This window comes from Paramisgurnus dabryanus, chromosome 7 (genome assembly GCF_030506205.2).
Source record: "Paramisgurnus dabryanus chromosome 7, PD_genome_1.1, whole genome shotgun sequence".
Lineage (NCBI taxonomy): Eukaryota > Metazoa > Chordata > Actinopteri > Cypriniformes > Cobitidae > Paramisgurnus > Paramisgurnus dabryanus.
The window spans coordinates 18,572,485-18,597,682 of NC_133343.1; the positions used below are offsets into that span (position 1 = coordinate 18,572,485).

General features: G+C 37.9%; 1 protein-coding gene and 1 pseudogene across 2 annotated transcripts in view; one reads left to right on the forward strand and one right to left on the reverse strand.

Moving 5' to 3' along the window:
• Positions 1–662: 662 nt before the first annotated feature.
• lpp (LIM domain containing preferred translocation partner in lipoma) overlaps positions 663–25,198 on the forward strand; it is a 205,225-nt gene continuing 180,689 nt past the window's right edge. The window contains exon 1 of one of the 2 annotated variants that reach the window (XM_065240758.2): positions 663–811. The gene's annotated coding sequence lies outside the window, so the exon portion shown is untranslated. Of the gene's footprint in view, positions 812–11,439; positions 11,484–25,198 lie in introns of those variants that run through there. The other variant, XM_065240761.2, reaches the window with a different exon arrangement.
• On the reverse strand, positions 14,574–14,690 carry LOC135719106 (5S ribosomal RNA; annotated as a pseudogene).

Here is a 25,198-nt window from a genome sequence, read left to right on the forward strand (position 1 = left end):
TATGACTTCTTACCAATTTAATCTGCTAGAATTTAACGTTACAGGGCGGTTTCCCGGACAGGGCTTATCCTCGTCCCAGACTAAAATGCATGTTTTGCTGCTTTATTTCAATTCACCTTGCACTGAAATATTTTTACATATCAGTACCATTGTTTTGTCTCATGATCCACACCAGTATAGTTTTTTGTAAGGTTTGCTTGTAAAAACTACTTAAATGTCATAAAATAACTAAGGCCTAGTCCTGAAATCATTTAAACCCTGTCGGGGAAACTGCCCCCTAGATTGCTTAGAAGAGAAAAAGCACACCTCATTTTAATAAAGCCTTATAAAGCATTACAAACATTGTACAATCTCTTTGAGGTTCAATTATCATAATATTATGATCATTTGTCATTTGATCATATGATCATTTAATATTTACAATAAAAATTGTTCGTTACTCATGTTACAAATGAATCACAATTAATAGCCTATATATTTTTTTATTTAGTAATGTAACACAATGTCGTGACATTTTTCAAAACTGTCCTGACATTTAAAAGTTGTAGCAACATTTACTTTACAACATAATGATTAATAATACAAACTATGTCACTGTTTGTACATTAAAATAAATACACACGTTATGAGGAAGAGATATTGCATGAGTCCTGGCCGAGACTGCCATACATGGGCAATTTCTGAACTGTGTGTGTGTGCTGCCGGCTGGAATTTCGCCCTCTGACGTCACTGCCTGTTACTCTCCCAGATTTGGGAAAAAGAAGTTTCAGTTTAAGTGGGGATTTGAACTCTGTGATTCCTAGAAAGCGAGGTAAGAGATCTATTAAAGCTTTGAATGGGCTTTTCACTGCACTGAAGACGACGCGTGTTTGTTCGCAGGCCTGCGATAATGTCGCGTTGTTTCTGCGCTTGAGCGCTACTGCTGAACTATAACTTTCTTGACAACTATATGTTCTTCTGCAGTAAGCGAATCGAACTGTACCATTGAAATGGAGGGCGTGGGATTGCATTGAAAGGAGGGGGCGAACTTTACTTAACGTTATTTATTTGGTCAGCTTCAGAATCATTTTAAGAAGCATGTTAACGGTTGTGTTTTAGCAGGATTCGTGAATGCGTGTTACGTATAAACTTCTGAAAGTCATCGTATTTGATTCTCAAGCATTCTTGTATGATAGTGTTTCTTACGAGGAATGCGGAAGTAAATAGTCTGCAGGGTTCTTGTGTTGGGAGGATTTTAAGAGAGACGTGGCTTTTGCTGCTTATTGCAAGAGATGTGAAGTTTTTAAGTTTTGGCCATGTTTTAATCTGCTTTTCATAGGTCAAGATTATGCCTAATAGATCCGTGCTTTTCACTGGCCCGTTATTCAGACATGTTTTTGCGCTATGAGATGATACTGTACGAATTGGTATATCTGTATTGTGCATATGAACACCTTTTGCAATCTTGCTTTCTTTTTTATTTAAAGAAAGCTAGGCATATACATTTGGGAAGGGAACATTTGCTCTATCTTATATTTGTACAATCTGTGCACTTAACATATGTTTTTTCAAATGTAATTTATCAGTACAGGATAAAAACCTTGATGTTGTCTATTGCTACTAACATGCTGTACTACCAGTGGAGCTAACTGGGTGTTAAAGAGCTCCTATGGTCCGATTCACGATTTTACATTTCCTTTGGTGTGTAAATGTGTACATATCCCAATTAAACAATGTAAGTCTTTTTTCTTGGACTACAACAAACACAGATTGTAGGCAACAGTGTACTTCCTGGGCTTGTTGACGTAGACAAGATCGACATAATCATAATTCCTCCCGCTTTGGACTTAACTCTGGTTAGCAGTGCATTGTGAGCAAATCTTTCAAACATGGTAAGGAGCTTCACATTTCCGGCTGACTTTAAAGGTATTCAGGCCAATCACAACGTACAGATTAGCTGGCCAATCAGGGACACAGCAATTTTAAAATCAATGAGTTTCAGGAAGACATTATGTCTGGAGCTACAAAAATGTACGGTATGTGGAAAATAATGCGAACCATAAACCACGCAAACCCACATTGTATTTGACCAAATACACAAAATAATGTTGTTTTTTAGCAATAAAATAGGTGCACTTTAAGGGATTTACTGCCTATACTGTATTTGTAACAGTCAAATACATATAAATGTATTTGCATAGTATAGACTGTTTCAGCAGTAACAACATAAACAAGCGGCTGTCGCGGTACGCACGTAACTTCCGGTAAACTCCGCTAAGAATAAATAACAACCAAGTTTTTTAAACGTAGTTTATTTAAATAACAAGCAAAAAAACAACACATAGATTACCTAGGAAACCAAAACATTTGTTATTTTCGAAGAGGCATTCGTTCAAGAGATCAGTTTAGTAACTTGTCAGACCATTAAAAAAACGAAACCGGAAGTAAGGTTTGGATCCAGACGTGTATCACGTGCGTCCGATGAAAGCGTCTATAAGACCATTGAAAAGCTCAGGTGATCTGGGTATTTTCTGATGCAGATAGACACCGGACGGCTGGACCACGAGTCTGGATGAAATGCACTTGAATGTGCACTACAGCTTTGTGGTTGTTTGAACTTTAATAAAAAAACGTATTTGGGCAGCCCTATCGAAATTTGAACATGCATTTTGATCTTTTTGCCTACTTTGGCATGCTGGTCAAACTTCTAGTCCACGTCTACAGGTTTAAATAGAATGCGTTTATTGGAATTAAATGCAAAGGATGAATCAAAGGCTTTATTACTGAGAATTTGGTCTAATAGGGAGGTCTATTCTCTGTGTTGTATGTAGCGCAAATAAAGAGTACAAACAAAATTCATCTTTTCTGAAAAAATGCTCAGAAAAAGCAAATATCTTCATATCAAGTCTGCTGCAATGTCTAGACTACAGACATATTGTTCATCTTAAAAGCAGAAAAGTGCTAAAATATTTATCTGTCTCCTTACAAAGATGATATTCAAAATTCTGCTTTGACATGAATCTCTAATCAATAACATCAAGGCCCTTTAGGCATCAAACTGAATAACTCTGTCATTTTTTCCCAACCTCCAAAAAAAAAATGTTTTAACTTAACTACATTCAACCCAACACCAGGAATTAAAGAGCAGACATGTTTGACAGGCTAGTGAAGCTTAAAGTTTAAAGACGAGTCCATCCTTTGAGTCCTCAATGCTCAGTGTCTTTTTGCCATTAAGATTGAGTGTCTATAAGTATTGACTTTACCATATTACTATAAGTTACTGTAAGATCAGAAGCCATGCATTCTGTTTGTTGCCTTTGGTAACACATCATAATTCAGTGCTGTGTGAACAAACATACAAAAGTCATTAAAACAAAAGAAGTGAGCATGTAATAAGCGTCACCTATTTTTGCCCAATGGCCGTACTTGCTCATTTTGTGTCATCTTATGTGAGATAAGTTGAAGTTCACTTTTTAAACAACTTATAGTATGTAAACCTGAGATGTTTTAGTAGGAAAACTGAAGGAATATTTCAAGGTGCTGAAGAATGCATTGAAATAATATATTAATTTGTTCTCTGATATCTACATTCACGTAGAAGGTGTGTCTCTTTATTAACTGCAAAAAATATCCAAAGATGGTTTTACATGTCCATTTACAACCCTAGGATTTGCCCTTAGAATGAAATTGTATATTATTACCTTATTTGAAAGGGTCATCGTGAATAATGATGTTGAGCTCTGCTTTGATTGGCTGTTTCACAAAGCAGCTCTTTTTAATAGCTCTGTGTGTGTGTGTAAACTTATGTCTGAGCCTGTATCAGATGAAGATACAGAACTTGGGGAATAATCAATTGTTTAAAAAAGCAGTATCACACACACACAATTCTTGTGTTGAGCTAAATATCCGTGCTTCATCAAGTGTAATGCACACACAAATTTGTCCTGGATGGTGAAATGCTACCATTGATAAATTGCCTCACCTCCACTTCATTTTCTACTCCAGTACTTGAACTTTCAAGAGCTAGTGAGGACAGATCTATGTAGTTAAGTACACAGGAAACAGGCAGGCAGGATAAATGGGTGGACAGTGACTCTGTCCTAAAGGATGTGGTGTGGAACAGCCAGGACCAAAGCCGCCAGACGGATGATGCAGCAGCCACCCTCACGGTTATGATTTACACCAGGCCTCTGCTCGTTTCTCACCGCGCTCGTTGACACAGAGGAATGCCGGCCGACTTAAAGTTCAGCTGCTGTGTGACTTTGATCCTTTTCTGAACTCTGGGTAATCAAGCTTATTCACATCCCATTCAGGTGCTTGCAAGGAGAAAGACAGATTGCTACATTACCATACAAGGCTAAATAGACACCTGCAGCCGTAAAAAGGACACATAGTGTTTTAGTCTGCGATAGATATAAGGGGTGGAGCACTGAGCGAGCAGATAAAAACATTGAGTACTAAGCCAGCATATACTGTAAGAAGAAGGACAACTGTGACATGTTCGTACACATTTAAAAACATGAGCGTGGTGCTATTATTATCATGGCTGGATGTGGCATTGAGATTTACGTGAATTAAATGCAGTCTGTCTTGGTTATAATAGAGTTTAAAAGCATCAACCTTAAACCTTCAACTTTCCTTTAGTCCGCTTTATTTGTGTTTTTATAAACATTTTATCAAAGACTCATTTTCTGTGTGAGTATAAATTTTGAATAAGGTTTAAGGTGAAAGAGAGTGAAACTGAGTGATCGATGTTAATGCATAGTGTATAAAAAGCAAATTATTTAATTAATATATATATATTAGTTGAGCATGTTTGTTAAAACTGTATACAAAGCACTTTCTGATATACAATTAACTCTTTGACATGCTAAAATGACATGTAGCCCCATCACTGTTTACTGTGTATCTGTATAGTGGATGCTCAGAAATCTGAAGCTTTTGAAATGTAACTTGTTTGTCTTATGACAATCTCTGATGTCCTCTGGCTGTTGTGATTTATTTATTTGGTCTTATTTTCTTGTAAAAGATGATTTATTGACTGGGAGATATACAAAGTAGTGCAATATAATTATGACGTATAGATTTCCAAAATTGTACACAAACATATGAGATGTATATAACATTTCTGAAATTAAATTTTACACAATATTGATACATTTTAATTTGGATGATAATGCCTCTACATCACATATCGTCTGATATATCAGGAATAGTTCAACCAAATATTAATCTTTTTTATAATTTAATCACTCATGCCATTTCAGATGTATATGCCTTTATACAGCTGAACACAAACAAATAATTTTTAAATAGTAAGTGTGTTTTGGTACTCGGCCCGACTCTCTTTTCCAAAGTGTTTCTCAAAAATCATAGCCTGGGTGCCAGCCGATCTTAGCCCCGCCCACAAGATTTTGAAAACGGGAAGATTGGTCTGGCGTTTTTCCGTTGAGGAGCTACTATGCTAGACCAAATGCTGTTCGAACCAATCAAATTGTCAGGGCGGGCTTTATACGATGATGGACAGATAATCAACAGTAACGTAATGAACCACGTCACCAAAGAGCGCGTGTGTTGAATGGCTGCCGCTGTAGAGTTCAGATGTGTGGATTCTGACATTGAGTCTGTTCTAAAAGATATCGACAGAGCATTGATTTTAAAAGCGGAACAGAGAAACGCGAGCAGGGCATTTGTTGATGTTTTTGCCGTCCTTCCTATTCGACAAAAGTTGGTCGCAACTGAAATGGGTAACGTTGTCACGGCGATGCAACTCATCGTGCACGACGAGATGGATATTATTAGCGATCGTTGCCAGCTTCTTTTCGGAAGCTCGGAATCGTAGTTGCTGAATAAGTGGAGGGACATGCTCTTTAATATTTTCAAGCCAACGTAATGGGTATCGTCGTGGATGAAGTGCACCTAACGTACAAATGGTAAGAGATAGTCTTACTCCTTGACTTAGTAAATACTTCATGTTGTGATATAAACGAAATGTTGTAAACATAATAGGTGTTGATGTACATTCGCTAACTCAGTATAATCACAATGTTAGTGTCATTGTAGCGAAATAACTAGCAGTTCGGTCAGGCTGCAAAGACGTAATTTCAACATACGTCACACTCCGTTGCTCTGATTGGTCGTAGGTCTATCCAATTGAGTGCAGAGGCATTTTTCGGTTGAGACACGCCTCATAATTATAGCTCAATGGAGCGGTATCAGACTCAAATTCTGACTAGAATTGAGTATGACAACGTCAGGCTACAAAAATCATGCACCCTGCCTTTAATCCACACACATCTGGGAAGGGGCAATTTGGCATTAGGGCTGTGCAAAAAATCGGCTGCGATTCTCATGCGTGTGTCATCAGTAAAGCCGGTTCTGTTAGGGTGAACATACGTGCCATTCTTCCCGGACGAATCCTGGACAGGATTTCGGGAGCGTCTTCCGGAAGTCGTAATTGTCGACCGCATACGTCATAGAGGATTAATATTATTATTACATAAAAGCAGTCGTTACATTTTAAGGTAAGAATGAAACTACGATTGTAATGTCTTATGTTTTTAACTGAATGGCGTATGCGATCAACAAATATGGCTTCCGGAAGACGCACCGAAATCCTGGCCAGGACGCGTCGGGAAAGAATGGCACGTATGGTCACCCTAGGTTCCGTGATTAAAAGTAAATTGCCATCACCTGCTTTCAGATGTAGCATCCTTTACTACACAGAACCATAGTTCACCAAGAAGCTACAGTAGGCAGAATCGCATAGGTTATCGGAGTCGATTTTCCTCGATTATAAACACGATTTTGCCTAGATTCTCTGTAAACTACGGCTCTGTGTAGTAAATGCCACTCCATCTGAAAGCAGCTGATAGTGATTTAATACTAATCAAGGAACCGGCTTTACTGATGAAACACGCATGAGAATCGTAGAAACGATTTTTTGCACAGCCCTATTTGGCATCTCCAGTTCACCTAACCTGCATGTTTTTGGCCTGTGGGAGGAAACTGTCTGAGACAGGGAGAACATTTCATTTCATTTCATTTTATTCATTTATAAAGCACTACTAAAACAACAGAGTGTGTTGACCAAAGTGCTGTACAATATACAGAGGAAAAAGGAGAAAAGAAGAAAAACAGCACGAGCAAAGCTAGTAAATTAGTAAGAAACTAAAAAAACGATATCACCATATAGACACATAACCATACCATACAACGGACAACTCAACACACTTCCGGCTGAAAGGCAAGATGTAAAAAATGAGCCCTCAGTCGGCTTTTAAAAATTGTTAGCGTACGGGATGCTACATGCAAACTCCACACATAGCTCGAACCGGGGAGCTTCTTGCTGTAAGGCAACAGTATTACCCACTGAGCCACTATCATTTAATCATCAAGTAATGTCTTCTAACAAAGAGATATCCGTATTTCAGTATAAAAATTTTGAACAGTACCCGTTCTGTTTCAATTAAATTAAATTTCAATTACATTTTCTGATCGACTTCAAATGTTGACAAGTGTTAATAGGACTTTAGTCTTGTATGACTAAAATAATTGCCTGGACTGGTGTTGCAAAGATGGCCGCCCAGTGGCACTACTTCCCTAAAGTCGATATGTTGCGTATCCATGGAAACGTACAGATTAGCATGGGAATTTCAAATATGGCGGCACTGAATCTCATTGGTTCTTGTGTGACTTATTATGACGAAACGCACATATGACAACTATTAGAGATGCAACATTTTCTCTTGCAAGCATATACTGTTTTACTTTAGAAGACAAATGTTAACCCAGTGGAGTCATACTATTAAAATACTTTAATAATTGATGCCTTTTTAGCTTTGCCATGTTGGCTCCCTTACAGATTAACATGATAACATTTCAATCTAAAATTATTAGTTTGTGTTTAACTGAAGTAACCGTCATATTCATGTTGAATGGCATGAGGGCAAGCACATTATGAAAGAATTGTCATATGTAGGTGAACTACTCCTTTAATTATAACATCATGTATTAAGAGTGTGTACATCTAGAAATATACTGTATGTTATTACGCCCCTAATCCCCCTGCTGGAAATGTGTTCTCCCGGTTTCACAGAGGGAAGTGTTGTAGGGTTGGATTGGCCAGCTCTCCTCAGAGGGAGAACAGGGCCAAAGTAAATTATGCATCTTTAATCACCTGAAGTCTCTCTCTTTGACACTGTTTAACCTCCTGTAAATGGGTTATTATTACTTCTAAAACCCCCTCTGTGGTTTCAGACATAAAAGGCTATTTTAGTGTTTCTTTAAAGCGAAACCACATCGAAACTCCCAAATTTCTTTCTCCCCTTGTAATATAGCTGCACAAAATATCAGCCTAGCGCTCATCATCAATCACTTTGTGTGACTTGATTTCTGTTTTGTATAAACAAAGAGTAAAAGATTAGATATTCAAGGCTTGAATATGTTTTAATTACGCTATCTTTATGATTGTGATTTCACAGAGCTCTGCTCTTTATGTAAGGTACTTGGTGAGATTAATTTTATGATTTGAGGAATACATGCAGTGTTTATTCATCTATGAATGTAACCTAGTTTTTTTCCATTATAATTAAGCTCTGCAAAGCGATGATACATGGCTGGAAAAAATCTTCTCATGAATGACCCTCTGTGCCTTTTATATGTTAAACCAAATAAACAAATTCTTAGTTAATATAATGCCTGTTTCATAGGGTCAGATGTGATCTCATCTTGTGCCATATTAACAAAACTCACAGCTGTTGCTTATCACTTTTCAAGAATCTGTCAGATGGACGCAATCTGCTCTTTAAAACACTGTGTATTCTTACCCTGTAGCTGATAATTATAATAATCATCATGCTGTACACTCTAAAAAACAAACGGTGCTATATAGCACCAAAACAGTTGCTTTGGATCGTAACGATAGAAGAACCATTTTTAGTGCCATATAGCACCGGTGAAGAACCAGTGAAGCACCAGTGAAGCACCTGTGTAGAACCATATAGTGCTATGTAGAACCATATGTGGTGCTATATGGCCCCTATATGGTTCTACACTGGTGCTTCACTGGTGCTTCACTGGTGCTTCACTGGTTCTTCACCGGTGCTATATGGCACTAAAATGGTTCTTCTATCGTTACGATCCAAAGCAATTGTTTTGGTGCTATATAGCACCGTTTGTTTTTTTAGAGTGTACAAGTTCACTCACAGGTATAATAAAGGTCCCTGTCGGAAAGTTTCATGCAGGAAAATGGGCTGTTGATGTGATATAGATAGACAGTCTTTAAGCTTTGGGCATAGCAATAATGCTTAGCTGATCTTGAAGAAGCCCTTGAGATTCACAGTTAGAATTTCAATATAGATATTTACCCACAAAGAAATTTTAAATAATGTAAGTAACTGTGTACTTATTCTGATTCACTCTACCCCGACACTTGTATATATATATATATATACACTCACCAAAAGGATTATTAGGAACACCATACTAATACTGTGTTTGACCCCTCTTCGCCTTCAGAACTGCCTTAATTCTACTTGGCATTGATTCAACAAGGTGCTGAAAGCATTCTTTAGAAATGTTGGCCCATATTGATAGGATAGCATCTTGCAGTTGATGGAGATTTGTGGGATTCACATCCAGAGCACAAAGCTCCCTTTCCACCACATCCCAAATATGCTCTATTGGGTTGAGATCTGGTGACATTCTAGTATAGTGAACTTTAAATTGAACAATTTAAATTGATTCAAGCTTTTTGACATGGTGCATTATCCTGCTGAAAGTTGGGTACATGGTGGTCAGTAAGGGATGGACATGGTCAGAAACAATGCTCAGGTAGGCTGTTACATTTAAATGATGCTCAATTGGCACTAAGGGGCCTAAAGTGTGCCCAGAAAACATCCCCCACACATTTACACCACCACCAGCAGCCTGCACAGTGGTAACAAGGCATGATGGATCCATGTTCTCATTCGGTTTTCCCCAAATTCTGACTCTACCATCTGAATGTCTGAAGAAATTGAGACTCATCAGACCGGGCAACATTTTTCCAGTCTTCAACTGTCCAATTTTGGTGAGCTCGTGCAAATTTTAGCCTCTTTTTTTCTATTTGTAGTTGAAATGAGTGGTACCCGGTGGGGTCTTCTGCTGTTGTAGCCCATCCGCCTCAAGGTTGTGCGTGTTGTGGCTTCACAACTGCTTTGCTGCATACCTCGGTTGTAACGAGTGGTTATTCTCCTCTTACTTCTAGCATCAGCAAGGCATTTTCACCCACAGGACTGCCACATACTGGATGTTTTTCCCTTTTTACACCATTCATTGTAAACCCTAAAAATGGTTGTGCGTGAAAATCCCAGTAACTGAGCAGATTGTGAAATACTCAGTCTGGCCCGTCTGGAACCAACAACCATGCCACGCTCAAAATAGCTTAAATCACTTTTCTTTCCCATTCTGACATTCAGTTTGTAGTTCAGGTGATTGTCTTGACCAGGACCACACCCCTAAATGCATTAAAGCAACTGCCATGTGATTGGTTGATTAGATAATTGCGTTAATGAGAAATTAAACAGGTGTTCTTAATAATCCTTTAGGTGAATGTATAATGTATTGTTATTGTATATTGTTAGTGGCATTTCGCATTGGTATTGACACATGTATCTCGGTAAATACTATCCTGCAGGAGGTTAGATCTTTTGATCTTTATAAAGCAGGGGTTTTCTCGGTGTAAATATCTAAGTATTAGAGAAATGTTTTTGTTCAATGATAAGCTGTATAAGTATTGTACTGAGCGTGCCCAGATAGATTGATGAGCGCCTCCCAACTTTCCATGTTTGGGCATTCCCTGCACTGTGTTTGGTACATTGTATCAGTCAAAGAAAACTGTTATGTTCCTTTGCTCAATGTTAAGGCAAAACATAGGAGATTTGAGATATCTTGATGGAATAGTTTGTCAGAAAAGAAAAAAGCCAAAGCAAGAAGACTATATATATATATAATATATATATACCATTTAGACTTGTGTATTTGAGTCTGGTGTGGTACGTGTTTTATTGATGTGCCCTGAATATTTTTAATGGTAGCATAATGCTTTATATGGATCTTCTAGTTCAACCATACTCCCAGCAGCGAGTGCTTTTAGATACTGTTTCACTGGTTTGTCTTGTTCTAAGAGGTCAATGTTAGGCGTCTAGCCCCCTTTCTTAAACATCTCTCAACAATTATTATTGTTATTCTCCAAATAGTAAGAACCACAAACTTGGCTTCTATGTGACTCTGGCCAGTAAAACAGTGGCATTCCTGACCAAAAAGCAAGTCGAATGAAATTTTGCCCCTAATCTTTTGCCTATTTTTTTATTCCCATATTTGGAAATGTTTACCTCCCAGTGACTGAGTAGGAAGCAAGACTGTGAGTCATTTTAACAGCATAAGGGCCTGGCTTTGGGTCCTCCTCACTAAACTCCTATTAACGGAGGGCTTCTCTTTAGTGCATTTAAACACGGGATGCTGTAAGTATCCTCTCTCCTCTCCTCTCCTCTCCTCTCCTCTCCTCTCCTCTCCTCTCCTCTCCTCTCCTCTCCGGACATGCATTGTATGGATATTAACCTTGGTGCATGCTTGTGCTCTTGTTTATAATTGCTGTTCTGCTGTATCTTGGGGAAGTGTATCTTTAAAGCAAGAGTTTGCAAGGCTGCTATTTGTGGCCTTCAATTTCTAGAGACATTATCTTAGATAGGCATTTATTAGAAATATGACATTTTGTTGAATGATTTTTGTCTCATTATTGAAGCGTTTGTTCATTCATTCTGTTCTTCATATTCTGACTCATATGGTTTGCAGTTTATATAAAGGTACTTATTTGTGAGCATTACTTGACAATGGGCAGATGGACTTGTTCCTGCTTTACTTGTAAATAAATAAAGAACAGTATAGTTTTTAGTCCAATGTAAGGACAGTTCCTCATTGGATAAAAATAATTGTCCTTCTGTGCCTACACTGTAAAAAAAATACAGTATGAAGTTAAAACTAATTGGTTTTGCAAGTCAATTCAACAAACTTTTTTAATGTTTTGGCTTGTGATAAGTTGACATAACTTATAAAATCAAGTTAATATTGTTTATCTTAATTTTTTAAGTTAAAGTAACTTAAAAATATATGATGATTTGACAAAAATGCTGTGTTTTTTTTTTATGTGTTAGACCAGCTTTTCCTTTTTAAGTATAATTGGATATTTCATTGTGATTTGCTTTATGTCTTGCTCATCACATCGTCACATATCTCTTGTATGGTTATGTGACAGTTTTCATAGTTTCATAGTGGTGAGTGATCTATCCAACTTCCTCCAATGGCATTGTTTGGTGCGTTTTCAGTCTGCTAAAGTCTTTACAGGCTGCAGACATATCTGGATATGTTTCTGGAGTGTATTACTTAATGGATGAAGAACTACAGAGATTCCCTTTAAAGGCAGTAAAGCTCAAATACTTGAAAGTCCTCAAATGTATGGTTTGGACACAGTTTATTTACATAAAACATAAATGGTTGTGTGCAGGCAGAGCCGTGTGTTTTTCTTACCACATTCTATAGACCGTTTAATGTCACACACACCACTATGTTAGCTTCAACACAAACTTTTTTATACTATGTATTTATATAAAGATCAATGCAGTATGAATATTTATTTAATGACCATGCACTGTGATGAAAGTTATAATATTTCTTGTAACCGCACTGGCACACTTTAGTTTTCTTCTGTGCTCTGTTTGTTTGGTGACATGCAGCTTTGTAATTTTTACCAGTTTTGGTGAAGAAAATATTTAAGGAATAAATGACGACAAGCCGTTGAATTATTTCGAAATAATGCACACCCAGTGTGGTTATGCGACACAATAACTTTTCAAATAATTCAAAGGAGACATAAGACATTTGACAAGTCAGGTCAGGTGTGCATTTTTATGGAAAAGCAATGCATACTTGTGGAACATTTCTCAACCATCAAAGTAAAGCATCCATTAGCCCGCCCTGTTTTATAAAACGTGTTATTATTCAGTACAACAACAAGATTGCATTTAAAATTGCCCCATTGCCATGACATAACCTGCTTGAGTAATCACTATGAACAGAGTGTATCTGGTGTTTTTCTGTTTGTTGTGGCTGTCGAGAGATGTTGATTTACCTTTGAATTGAAATTGTATAATAATTTGGCATTTCACCATTACACCTAAAACCTCTGGTCTTGCATTATTTAACATCTCATGAGTATACTTCCAGTAGTTTATATAGTGAATCTGAGCAGATTGATAGGTTTACAGTACTTGTCTGAGCAAACAAGTAGCATATCTGCCTCCAGGCCTTCGTTTTGTAATGAACATGACGTAAACCAGCAAGGACAAATAACTGACGTTTAAAATTTTCTCACCAAATCGGACCTGACAGCTCTGAATAAAAAAAATATTATTATAGACTTACTGTTGTAACTTGGTGATTAAGGCAAGAATGTGGTTTCAACACCAATTATGTACTGACTTATTAATGCTATTTTAATCAATTTTAATAAAAAGTTAAATAGTTTCCTGCTTAAAAGTAACACTATACATTAAGTTATTGGAACTTCATCACATTAAAGGGAGAGGAAACTTACTCTTAACAGAATTGCATAGTAAATGTCAGGTTTTCCATGTGTTTTCGAAGCTTTGATTGTGTTTACGGTGCACAATAGAACATGTGTTCATGCTGCGTGTGTTAAAACACGCTGTATTATTCACACAACTTATCTCTACACCGCTGTTTTCACTGTTCTCAAAATGGGCCGGGGCGTATGTCTACAGTACGTAATGAGTTCTGATTGTTTAGCTGGTTTACTGTGTTGTGATTCGACGGTAGCTTAGCCTAACTGGCGACTGGCGTATTGCTGTGGGCTAGACAAGGATAGACAAAAACTTTTATATTGACGTCATATATCCAGGAAGTAGGGCTGCAGTCCAAACCGGCCGTTCTCTGTAGTCCCTGAAAAGCAAATTCTGTTGAAGAAAATATATCGCTTTGCATTGAACTTTGAGCTTTAATATTTTGCAGGCATTATTTATGCTCTAACAGCAACCTCAGTACGTCTGAAATCGATGTTGAATCGCAAGGCTGCGATTCTGTGTTTCATGCACAGCTTGTGCGTCTACTACGGCATTTGGTCAGTAATAATTCGTTACACTTATATAGCGCTTTTCTCAGTACTCAAAGCGATTTACATATGAATGGGGGAATCTCCTCGACCACCACCAATGTGCAGCATCCACCTGGATGATGCGACGGCAGCCATATTGCGCCAGAACGGCCGTCATACACCAGCTTATAAGTGGAGAGGAGACCTAGTGATATAGCCAATAAGTAGATATGGGGATGATTAGTAGGCCAATGGGCAAGGATGCCAAATTTTTCGAATGACATCCTGGGATTTGTAATGACCACAGAGAGTCAGGACCTTGGTTTAACATCTCATCCGAAAGACGGTGCTTTTTGACAGTATAGTGTCCCCATCACTATACTGGGGTGTTAGGACCCACACAGACCACAGGGTGAGCACCCCCTACTGGTCTCACTAACACCTCTACCAGCAGCAACCTGGTTTTCCCAGGTGGTCTCCCATCCAAGTACTGACCAGGCTCAACCCTGCTTAGCTTCAGTGGGCAAGCTGTCTTGGGCTACAGGGTGATATGGTTGCTGGTCAGTAGGAAGTCCTTATCAATCTAAAATCATTACGAGTCGGAGTCGTTTATAACGTGCATTTAAAAAAGACACACTTATTAAACAAAATCATTCAAAATATTCTTTACTATCATGAAAATACCTGAAACAATTTGAAGAACAGCGTTATAAATGTTCCTGTAGACATTTCCTGGAACAGCGTTTGTAATGCTACTTCTTCTGTGGCACAAAGGAAGTTTCTGCACGAGAGCGCCCCCTGGCTTTGGGATGTGCCAGGATTTCACCGTAATTCATTAAAATTTATTCATTGAGAAAACGCGCATTTGCACGATTAATCGTTACAGCCCTAAACCTCAGACAACAAATTAAATTTGAAAAATGGGATCGCGTAAAACGACCGCTTTAACAAAAAATAAAAGTCGATATTTTTCCAAAAAAGAACATCCAAGAACACTGTACCATGCCTTCTTCGCGACTGACCATTAGTACACTAACACTTTTAATTCAGTACTCCCTAGCAGATTACACCTTCACATTCCTCCAGTACCACGGCATAACTGTGGCAGGGAAAGGTAGACCTTAATGGGATTCTACGTAGCCGTAAGGAATGATTTACCCGACTTTAATGATAGAACGGTGTGATAATCTCATTACATTCTGTCGCTCACCAGTATTGAAAGTCTTCATATCCAGCCCCTCTTGGCTCCAGGCAAAGTTAACAGCTAGCTCCCCAACACTTGTCTTCATTCAGTTTGGAAGCTGTGCAGGGACCAGCCGGAGCACTTAGCATTAGTCAAGACATTTTACTGTTTGTGAATAATCGTCCTGTTGCTTATCAAAGACTCTTAACTTCTGTTTTACTGCTTTATGCCCCCACTTGTATGTCGACTCGTTTTGTTGGGTTATGGTTAACACCTACATTTTATTTTTAATTATTCTGACTGCTTACGTTAACTCTTTCTCCGCCAGGTTTAATGCCTTTCAGAAAAAGTTTCTTCTTTAAATATATAACATACAATATATCAAATGAAAGAACGGGTAGGATTCTTCTAAAATACACAATTTTGAGCATAAAGGTGAGATAATTGCGTTTTTGTGAAGGACTTTTGATAGATATCAGATTCAGAGCGATCATCAAAACATACACGCAGTTTGAATTGTTTGCCCTAAGGGCATACTTCCGGGTTTTATAAGTTAGGTAATGATAGCAAAATTAGGGATTGCCGGAAAAACCCGTCAATGGCAGAGAAAGAGTTAAATAGAAATTTAAATGGATCTTTTTTTTTACTTTCTTGATACTTTTGTTTTTAAAATAAAAAATTATGTTATTGTTGTGTGTTTTTTAGAAATATTATTACAAATGTTTAATAAAAATTAATAAAAGTATTTTGTTTATGGTACACATAAACAGGGTTGCACAATCTTTAAAGTCCTCGCCAAGAGTAATTTGCGGCCAACTTTGTTTCCGTGTTGTGATGTATTTCCGGGTGAAACGGAATATCACACAAGGAAAATATTTTTATTCAAAATATAATTCTATATAGACTGACAGTTGGAGGGGCGGGTCCAAGCCACCTATCTGACGTTAGAGAAGGATTGTCATAAGTGGGCAAAAGTACTACATTTTCAGATTTTGATTAAAGTTTATGAGGGCACATGCATTATAATAAAAATTTACTTGCATAATACTGACAATGATAAATTGTTTATAATAAACACTGCAATACTCCATCTGATTTCATGTGGACTTTAATGCTGCATTGAGAATCTCAGTCTCAGTAATCTGGATTAAGATTTGAATTTGCTCTCACTTCTCATTGTTGGCTTAATTTGTCAAGACGTTTTGATATCTAGTGTTTGTTTTCATAGTGTTGTCAATCTAAGAAAAATAAAATTGACAGCAAATAAACTTTAGGTTTGATTAACAAGAGCAATTAGAAGCTGAAGCAGATTGCAGGAAAGTGAAGCTATAGTAAATAGGTGGGTGATTATCTGCTTATGAGAAGACTAAGGGTTTAATAGCTTTCTATTTTAATGTGCAATTCCTTTATTTACAAAGTCTAAGCAATTATTTTCCACTTAGCGCTACGACGGGAAGTCAAGGCTTTTTCTGTGTTTTTGGAAAACTGTGGCAGCAATCTGTAGTTTTTAGGATTAGGGTGGTGGCAAAATCTGTCTTCTAGTGTGAGTTTAATTAAGCATTTCTTAATGTTACAGTTAAAATGCATCTCCTAAAATAATTTTTTTAAAAGGTCAAATGTAAAAATGTCCCTCATTTAAATAATTTCTATAGTATACACAAATAAAGGGAACGAGGCATGGTTAAGTTGCGCGCTCACTTTTGTAACCCTTAGGTCTGTCAATAAATATTTGCCTATAAAACCACTTTGAACATCCCGTATAAGGTATAAGTCATGTTTGCAAAGTTGGTGACTGTTCAAGCTGGTGCTTGAATTGATGAGACAAAAGTGATCTGTTCTTAGACTTTACACCAAAGAAGCTGAAGATATGAGTTATGATATAGGGCAGGCATTTGTAAAACAGCTGGTGGCCAATTGTAACAGACTAGGCAACCTTAACCAGACTAGGAGGAGACATACTGTACTAAGAAGAGAGGTGCTGCAATAATGTGAAATATGTAAAAGAAAAAGGTTTTTGAAAAATCTAGCATTTTCTAGATCACCCGAAGGACTAGGACCCCTTTAAACATATAAAAGTGCCAATATCAAACATTCATGTCATCACATATAGATTCTGTGATCTGCCAAAAAAGGCATTATCTTTCAAACCCCATGGGCTCTTGGGATCAGAGGTCAATGGTAGATTAATTTCTTCTGACACGCTGTTAATGGAGCCCAGCTTAAAAGGTTGCATGTGCCAGACTAGCAGATGTCATTGCAACAGTTATGAGGCTTGTTGGCTTAAAGTAATGAGGTGAAAAATGCTACCCAAAAGCCTAGATCATGGCCTCAGAGGAGAGGTAGATGTTGGCCTGTTAAGTGATAGCTTACTGAGAGAGGCAGTCAGTGTAACGGTTGTATTCATTTCTGCCCCAGCACTGGGCCAGTTATTCCTCTGCTTTATTGGATTTAGCATGGATCAGTGAGCATCTTCCCTTTTTTGGACAACATTTTCAGGATTATATCACAAATATGGAGCTTTTTGGAGCTAACCAAAGTAGTTAAATCTCTGCTTTGGATGTAGTTGCTGGAAAAATGTGAAAACATATTTGTGTGTGTGTTTGTGATTTTTGGCTGTTCAAGAGCTTTAATTTAAGATTTTATTTTTTAGGCCTCACAATGGTAATGTGTGAACGATCCTGGAGTGGTTTAACTTAAGCTCTCTTTACACCTGGTATTTAGATGCATTTTGGTTGATCGGATCACAAGTGGATGATGCTAAATACAGGTTTGAACAGGGTCTACATTTTGAACTCGTCCACTTTCGACCAAATTCAGAGGAAGTCAAATATTTATTCAACCAGATTGCTTCTGTGGTGTGGACGCGCATGCGGTCGAATGTGTTTGAAAAGCCACAAGAGACTGCTAACTCTTTGCGAGTCCGCGTATTGGTCTAATGTGAAATGTACTGAGCACAATGTATTTCCATTGGTCCTGACTTCTTAAGGCTGTGATTACTAATATGAAAGTGGCTTTTGCAAGCATGCAGGTGAAAGTCATGCAAGCTTATTTCAACAATTGCTCTGAATTTCATCAATTGCTTTGTGTAAGGCTCTGTCCCAACACCCTAAGTCACTGTGGTCCTATATGCTTTGATGATGTCACACACACTGTCTGGTAGTATTTCACTTTGTGGTCATGGGAAAAGGGCATATTCCCTCTAAATCAAAAAATGACAAATGAGACACCCAGTGATCTTTTGGACAGGCTAATCTTTTGTAAAATTGCGCAGTACTTAGGAGGATATAAATTTTTAATCTAGAGAACATTTAATCAGACAAAAGTAGTGCAGGATCAGTCATTAATATTTTGATCTCTTTTATGTGAAAAGAAACAATATTTAAACTGTGTATGGTAATTATGTTTTAGACGGCAGACAGACATACATGTTGTTTGTTTTATTTTAATGTTCAGTCATGCATATCATGCTTTTCCACATGAACAAAAGCAACTCTGTACTTATTTCTCCTGGCATAAGATATATGCTTCACTATATTTTATGTTTATATCCATCCACTTAGTCATAGATTGGCTTCGAGGTCATCAGATGTTTTTCTTCTTTTTATTTAGGCTTCATTTGTTTGCTTTTTAAGGACAGATGTATTCTTGTCATGCAAGAAAACCAATTTGTTTCTTATTATCTTGTTTTGTTTTAGATCTGTGTTCAAAAATTCAGAGATTTACAGAATAAGTATCTGCCACGGCAATCTCTTTTTACACTTAGCTTTCAGTTTCTAAAAGTCTCTAATCTTTAGATAGATTCAAACGCCTCTTAAAGTGCAATGCTAATAGAAAGTGTTATTATCACAAAAGAAAGTACAAAATTAAAAAGAGTGGTGCCAGAAAGAAAGGAGAAAAAGCTATAATGAGGTATTAAATAAATGAGAAAAGTGTTCTGAGGTCTGTACAGAATAAAAAAATCCCTTTTGAGTTGGCATTGCTGGCATTTAAACTAATTCACTGTCCATTATTGGCTTGCCATTGAACTTGGTAGGGGTCTTTCTCAAAACTTTGTGAAAGTAGAAAGTGAAAAAAGGTGTTTTTCATGGAAAAGAAAAAGTGTACTGTTCATTTTGTGGAGTCATGCTAAGTTAAAAACCTTTTTATTGCAGAGCAGTGCTGTCACTTCACAAATGGGAAGTCATAATCAATGTTCTGTTAAAGGCCATTTAAGAGATAACATTCACATGTAAAAAACAGAATTTAGTAATGAATTATTTTGGATCTGTTGCCTTTGCTAGAATTCACAGGATCCCTCTCTTTCACCTGACACCAGCCCTGCTTTACAGTATCTTGTGCAGATAATTCTTAGCTAAATTTATTTTCAGGTCTTGCTCACTTCCCCAAACCTCACTTGAAGAAATGTTTCAGATTTTATGCACCTGCTCTGCACTTCCACTGCAATTGTTGCATCCTCTTGTAATGTATTTTGGCAGAGGCTCTTTTAAAGACAGTAATACTGCTCAAATTTTTGGCTGGAACAGACAGGTCCTCTCTCTGGCCACAGTTGCCTCCGCAGTGCGAACGTGTTCCCCCGCTCACGTGGCTCACAGCCGGGATTAATTGCCACAGAGCCCTCTGTGATCCAGGAAAGCAATTACCTACTGACCCAAATCATCTACTTGGCAGGAAGTCCTTATTTCTTACACCATGTTGCCAGCACCTGCCAGCAGACACTTCCCTTTCCTCTGTATATTTTCTTTCTGTCTCTCTCTTCATCACATATCTAAAGTTTGGCTGGGGTGGTCTCATCAAAAGCATCTGTGTGTGAGTTTAACAGCAAATACCAAAACTCTGAAAGTCTTAAGAAAGAGTTACACATCAGTATTTGATGTCATTAGCCATTGATTTATCAAAAGCTGCATTGACCTTTAGTTAGGATTACCATGCATTCTGGTGATCCCATGCAGTCTCAATGGGAAACGATTCACAAGTTTGAGCTTAGTAATCGGATTTGTTGTTCTGTCTCATAGCCGCACCTCCTTAGTTGCAGTACGCCCATTGGAACATATTGTCTCGCAACTGTTAGACTTGGAAAGGATTCATTTTTGAATGTGTGTGGAATCAAATGTGTTCTCAGACTGCCTTGGAGAGAACTGGCAGGCACTATTCTTATTGCTTTCATCCAGAAGGATTTTGAACATATGTCCTAATCGCAAGTGTTTTACTTTCTGGACGTCTTTATATCTGCGTCATCTATAACCTTTGTTATGATTTCATGTGGGAAAGTTTTCATTGAGTGGTTGTGTTCTCACAACGTTTTATTGATGTGGTTGAGAAATAGAATAGGGAGCATTAGGTTAAATCCTGTGTGTGTCGTCAGTGATCACAAACCAGATATTCTTATTTTCCTTTATTGTTAATGAATGAAATAAAGTAAGACATGTCTACAGTATCCCGCTCTCATCCTGAATAGATCAAAGGCTAAAACGTTACCAGAGAGGCAATGAACAAAAGCTATTTATTGATGTTCCTCCGTTGATATTATTTGCTAATCATTATATTGCCTTATAAGTCATACTGTGAATCACATCTTATTTAGCCAAATTGAAAGAAACACTTGAATCATTCTTTGTGTGTCTGCCTAATAAATGTAAATATTTATTATTCTTATTCATGTCATAAAAACATAACATATTTTATTGTCTGTCACACTTCTCCAAATCACACTTGCACATGTTAATTTACAAATATAGGGCCATATTTACTAAACGGGCAAATTAGTGTGAGAGCGCAATTTTAAAAAAGCCTCGATGGGAGTGGTAATATGTGCAGGTTATATACTAAAAAGGTGCAAATTAAATAACACAAGCGCAACAGCTGATTTCCATAATGGCCAAAACTATTTACTAAGAGCAGCAAATTAGTTCAGGGTCGCACATAAGCAGAGCTGATGTTCCTCAGGTGTGGGTTATCTATTAATGCCTGATGTGCTTAAAGCGGAAGTCCACCCTAAAACAACATTATGCTCCAACACTATATTTCATGCCATATATATAGTTGATTGTGCTGCCATCAAATGTACTAACTCCATATAAAAAATTAAAGCTTTTAACTGCTACAGTAACGGTGATTTGACGCGTCATCAAATCACCGGAAGAAAAATGCACGACTACATTAATTCTGAATGTTCTAAATGGGGGCGGGTCTTGAGGCGAGATGATTGACAGTAGATGATAACGTTTTTGATTGACAGCTGCACAGGAGCTAACGTTAGCTTGCTTTGCTCGTGTTTATAATAACAACAACATGATAATAACTTTCTACGTAGTATGTTTACCGTAGTTACACAAAACAAGCAACAACTAAGCCAAATTATGTTTTAGATATTTTAACAATTTTACATTACCTGAGTCCGCGGAAAAACTGGGCTGAAAACAGTACTCAAAATCTTCCTGACGAAAGTGCTGGCTGCATATTCAAAGTAGTGTAGTGGTGGGTCAGCTGAGGGTCGCGTTGATGTCAACAATAAAAACTCCCGGTGGCCTGAATTTGTTGTCCTTACATCCACATACTGCACAGGTTCTAGTCATCTTTTATCGAGGGCTTTGGTGATTTCCCCCTCAGAGACGGTTAAAGCGGAGTTACTCTTTGGATGCGTTCGTCTGCCGGCTAACTTCAAGTTGACTTGAGTTGATTTGAGAGCTAGTTGAGCGGTAAAAGAAGTTATTAGGCTTGTTCAACTTCATGTGGCGTTGCAAGAATCGACAGCGGGATGACGTCAAAGTACCGCGAGAGCGATTCGCGAAATCATACGGAGGAGTTTGCTTTTAAATCCCTTTCGCGGAACCTTGACGTCATCCAGCTGTCGGTTCCTGCGGCGCAGCATGAAGTCAAACAAACCTGACGACTGCATCGAACAGTGGTTAGTGGGTGGAGCTAATAAATCAGTTTCGCGCAGTGCATTCTGGTTAATTGTGTCCATTAAAGACCGTTACGAAAATTCCGCTTCAACACACTATCAATCTAATAATCGAAATCGTGCAAATTTATTTATTTTTCCTCATGTATAATGCAAAGTGGACATAAATTACCCGTGATAAACAGGCTAAAATGTCTAGATTGGACTTCCCCTTTAAGTTCAGCACCATGGACATTCCATGTAAAAAATCAGGGTATGAAATCCCAGCTAACAAAGCTTTTTGTCCTTAATGATGTTGTGAATGATGATGTGCAATAAATATATTCACTCATATTAGATTAAAGGAATATTTAAAGGATATTAAAGGAAAACACCACTGTTTTTTTATATTTTACTATGTTCTTATCTCAACGACAAATGAATACATACCTATCTTTTTTCAATGTGTGCACTTAATCTTTGTACAGCGCGTTGTGAATGTGTTAGCATTTAGCCTATCCCCATTCATTCCTTAGGGTCCAAACAGGGATGAATTTAGAAGCTCCTGACTATTCCCCTTCTCACTCAAACTTCCATCAATATTACTGTGCCCGAGGTCGAAGTGCGAAGGGGCGAAGTGCGTAGCTCTGCGTAGCCTGACGCGCACCTCGCAAAAATTTTAACAGCGCGTCAGATCTACGCGGACCGCAAGTGCTGTGATTGGTCCACCAGAACCTCTCCCGTCAGGTAAAAAAAACGGCGTCATAGGTATTTCCGTTTGCACGGGGAAAACAAAGATGAGCCAAGTTGAGGAGTGATTGAACTCAAACTGCATCAAAAGTCGCTGTTTATTTACTTCCATCATTGGTGGTCTTCTCAAATTATACACAACAAGTTGCTGTTTCTTCTTCGTTTGTGGGTTAACTTGCTAAGCTTCTTCTTCTTCTTTCTCGTTTGTGCTGCTACTGTGGTTACACGCGTGGATACTGCCTACCAGCGGACGCGTGTGTGTTTGCACGTCGACGCGGACGACGACGCAAAAGTATAAATGAAAACCGACACGGAACCTACGCCGTCGCTGCTACGCCGTAGGACCTACACACGACTATAACGAGCCCTTAAGTGCTCTTTACAATATAGTTTTCATTTTTTATCCGCTTAAAAATCGCCACGTTTTGTTCCACCATACTTACTTGTGTAACTACTCATGTAAATATGGAAAACATATTTCTAAATTCATCCCTGTTTGGATCCCAAGGAATGAATGAGGCTAGGCTAAATGCTAACACATTCAGAACACACTGTACAAAGATTAAGTGCACGCATTGAAAAAAAATAGGTATGTGTTAATTCTTCTAAGTTGAGGTAAGAACATAGTTAAATATTGAAAAATGGTGGTGATATCCTTTAAAACAGTCTATGATAAAAAATATAATTCAAAGATAGGGGCTTCCTCCATGTTTGAAAATATACTGCACAACATGCAAAATGATTGGAAAGCATATTATGACCTCTGTGAACATTTCTGGCAAAACTTTTGTTCAAAAGACAGAGGGTCGTATCCCCGAGGGAAAAATACTAATATATTACCAAAACTCGATGTACCACACAGCACTATGCAATATCACTCGATAATGAAACACTGAATACAGAATCTGATGGCTACAGGACACCATAGTGTCTGCAGAGGTGATAAACCCAAACAAAAGCACACTTAGACTTGAAACATATATGTTGTAAGATAAGATAACATATATAAAAAAGGACAACATTCACATATGTGTGATACAGTAAATGTGGTAAAAGGTAGCCAAAGAGTCCCAGCAGAGCCCATGCATGCACTCACCAAACCTAAGCACATTTTCAACTATATTAGGGGCCACGGCTGTTCTGTTCCATTGCAAGCTTAACCCTGGCAAATAGGATTAAGCACACAAAAATACAAATTCTCATAGATAGTTTTTTATATTTTGAAAGAACCTCCTAACTTACGCATCATTGGATAGATTGGGATGATCCAAGGTATTCCAGTGAGAGCTAAGAAGGATCATACTGAATCCAAAGAGCTCAGCTCTAAAAGCCTTTTTCCTGGGGTGCTTGCCTTCTCTGCTCCAAATTTTTGGCTAGAAAGAGACACAGAGTATGAGATTACAGCCAGCTTCCAGTTCGGCGCGGGTGCTGTTCAGAGTGAGTCATATAGATAGACCTCTAAGCTGGTCAATTGTTCATTATGGCTAAAGTTATATCATTGTCCTATTCAGGCTAAAGAAAAAAACACGTAAAAGGTCAAACAAGATGCATTTAGTGTGAAAGAAAGTCTTAAAATGTGTTAAAAGCACAGAGATAAAGAATTGTATCTGGCGGGCTAGGCTTAACCTGATTTTGCCAAGTGAGAGATGTCCTTATTTTTGTAAATAAACCTACCCCAAAATCGAAGATAAGTGAAAAACAATGGTATAGAAGCAGCTAATCCTGGTTGTAAGCTTAAACTTAAAATAAACTGTTAACTTATTTCTGAAATCTGATTGGTTGATTGAAATGTTGTCCAAGGGTCAACATAATGTTGCCCTGAGGACATCAACCATTTGGCAAAATAAGGACAGCCTTTGGGCTAGAATGGAATTTATTTTGTATCTATCGAGTATAGCAGCTAAACGGATAAAAGCATGGTTTATCCTCAACACGTGCATTTTTTTCCTTAGCCCGGCAGATCTGATGACTCACGATGCAGTGCTTTGTTTTAACACACAGCCATTCGGTTTAGGAGTGCTCTGCATGACCTGTGTGAGCAAAGTGCCATATTTGTACCAGAACAGTAGCAGCCCTCACTTACAGCCAGTACTTTCCCACACATGAAGTAAGAAATGGAAGAAATGAGGGCTATAGGATTGAGAAACGACATGAACCAAATTTGAATTTGCGTCACTTACATGATTACCACTGCGCAGTGCGTCACAGCACATGCACAAAGAACTAAGCTTCACCTCTGATTCAACTGTAACCTCTT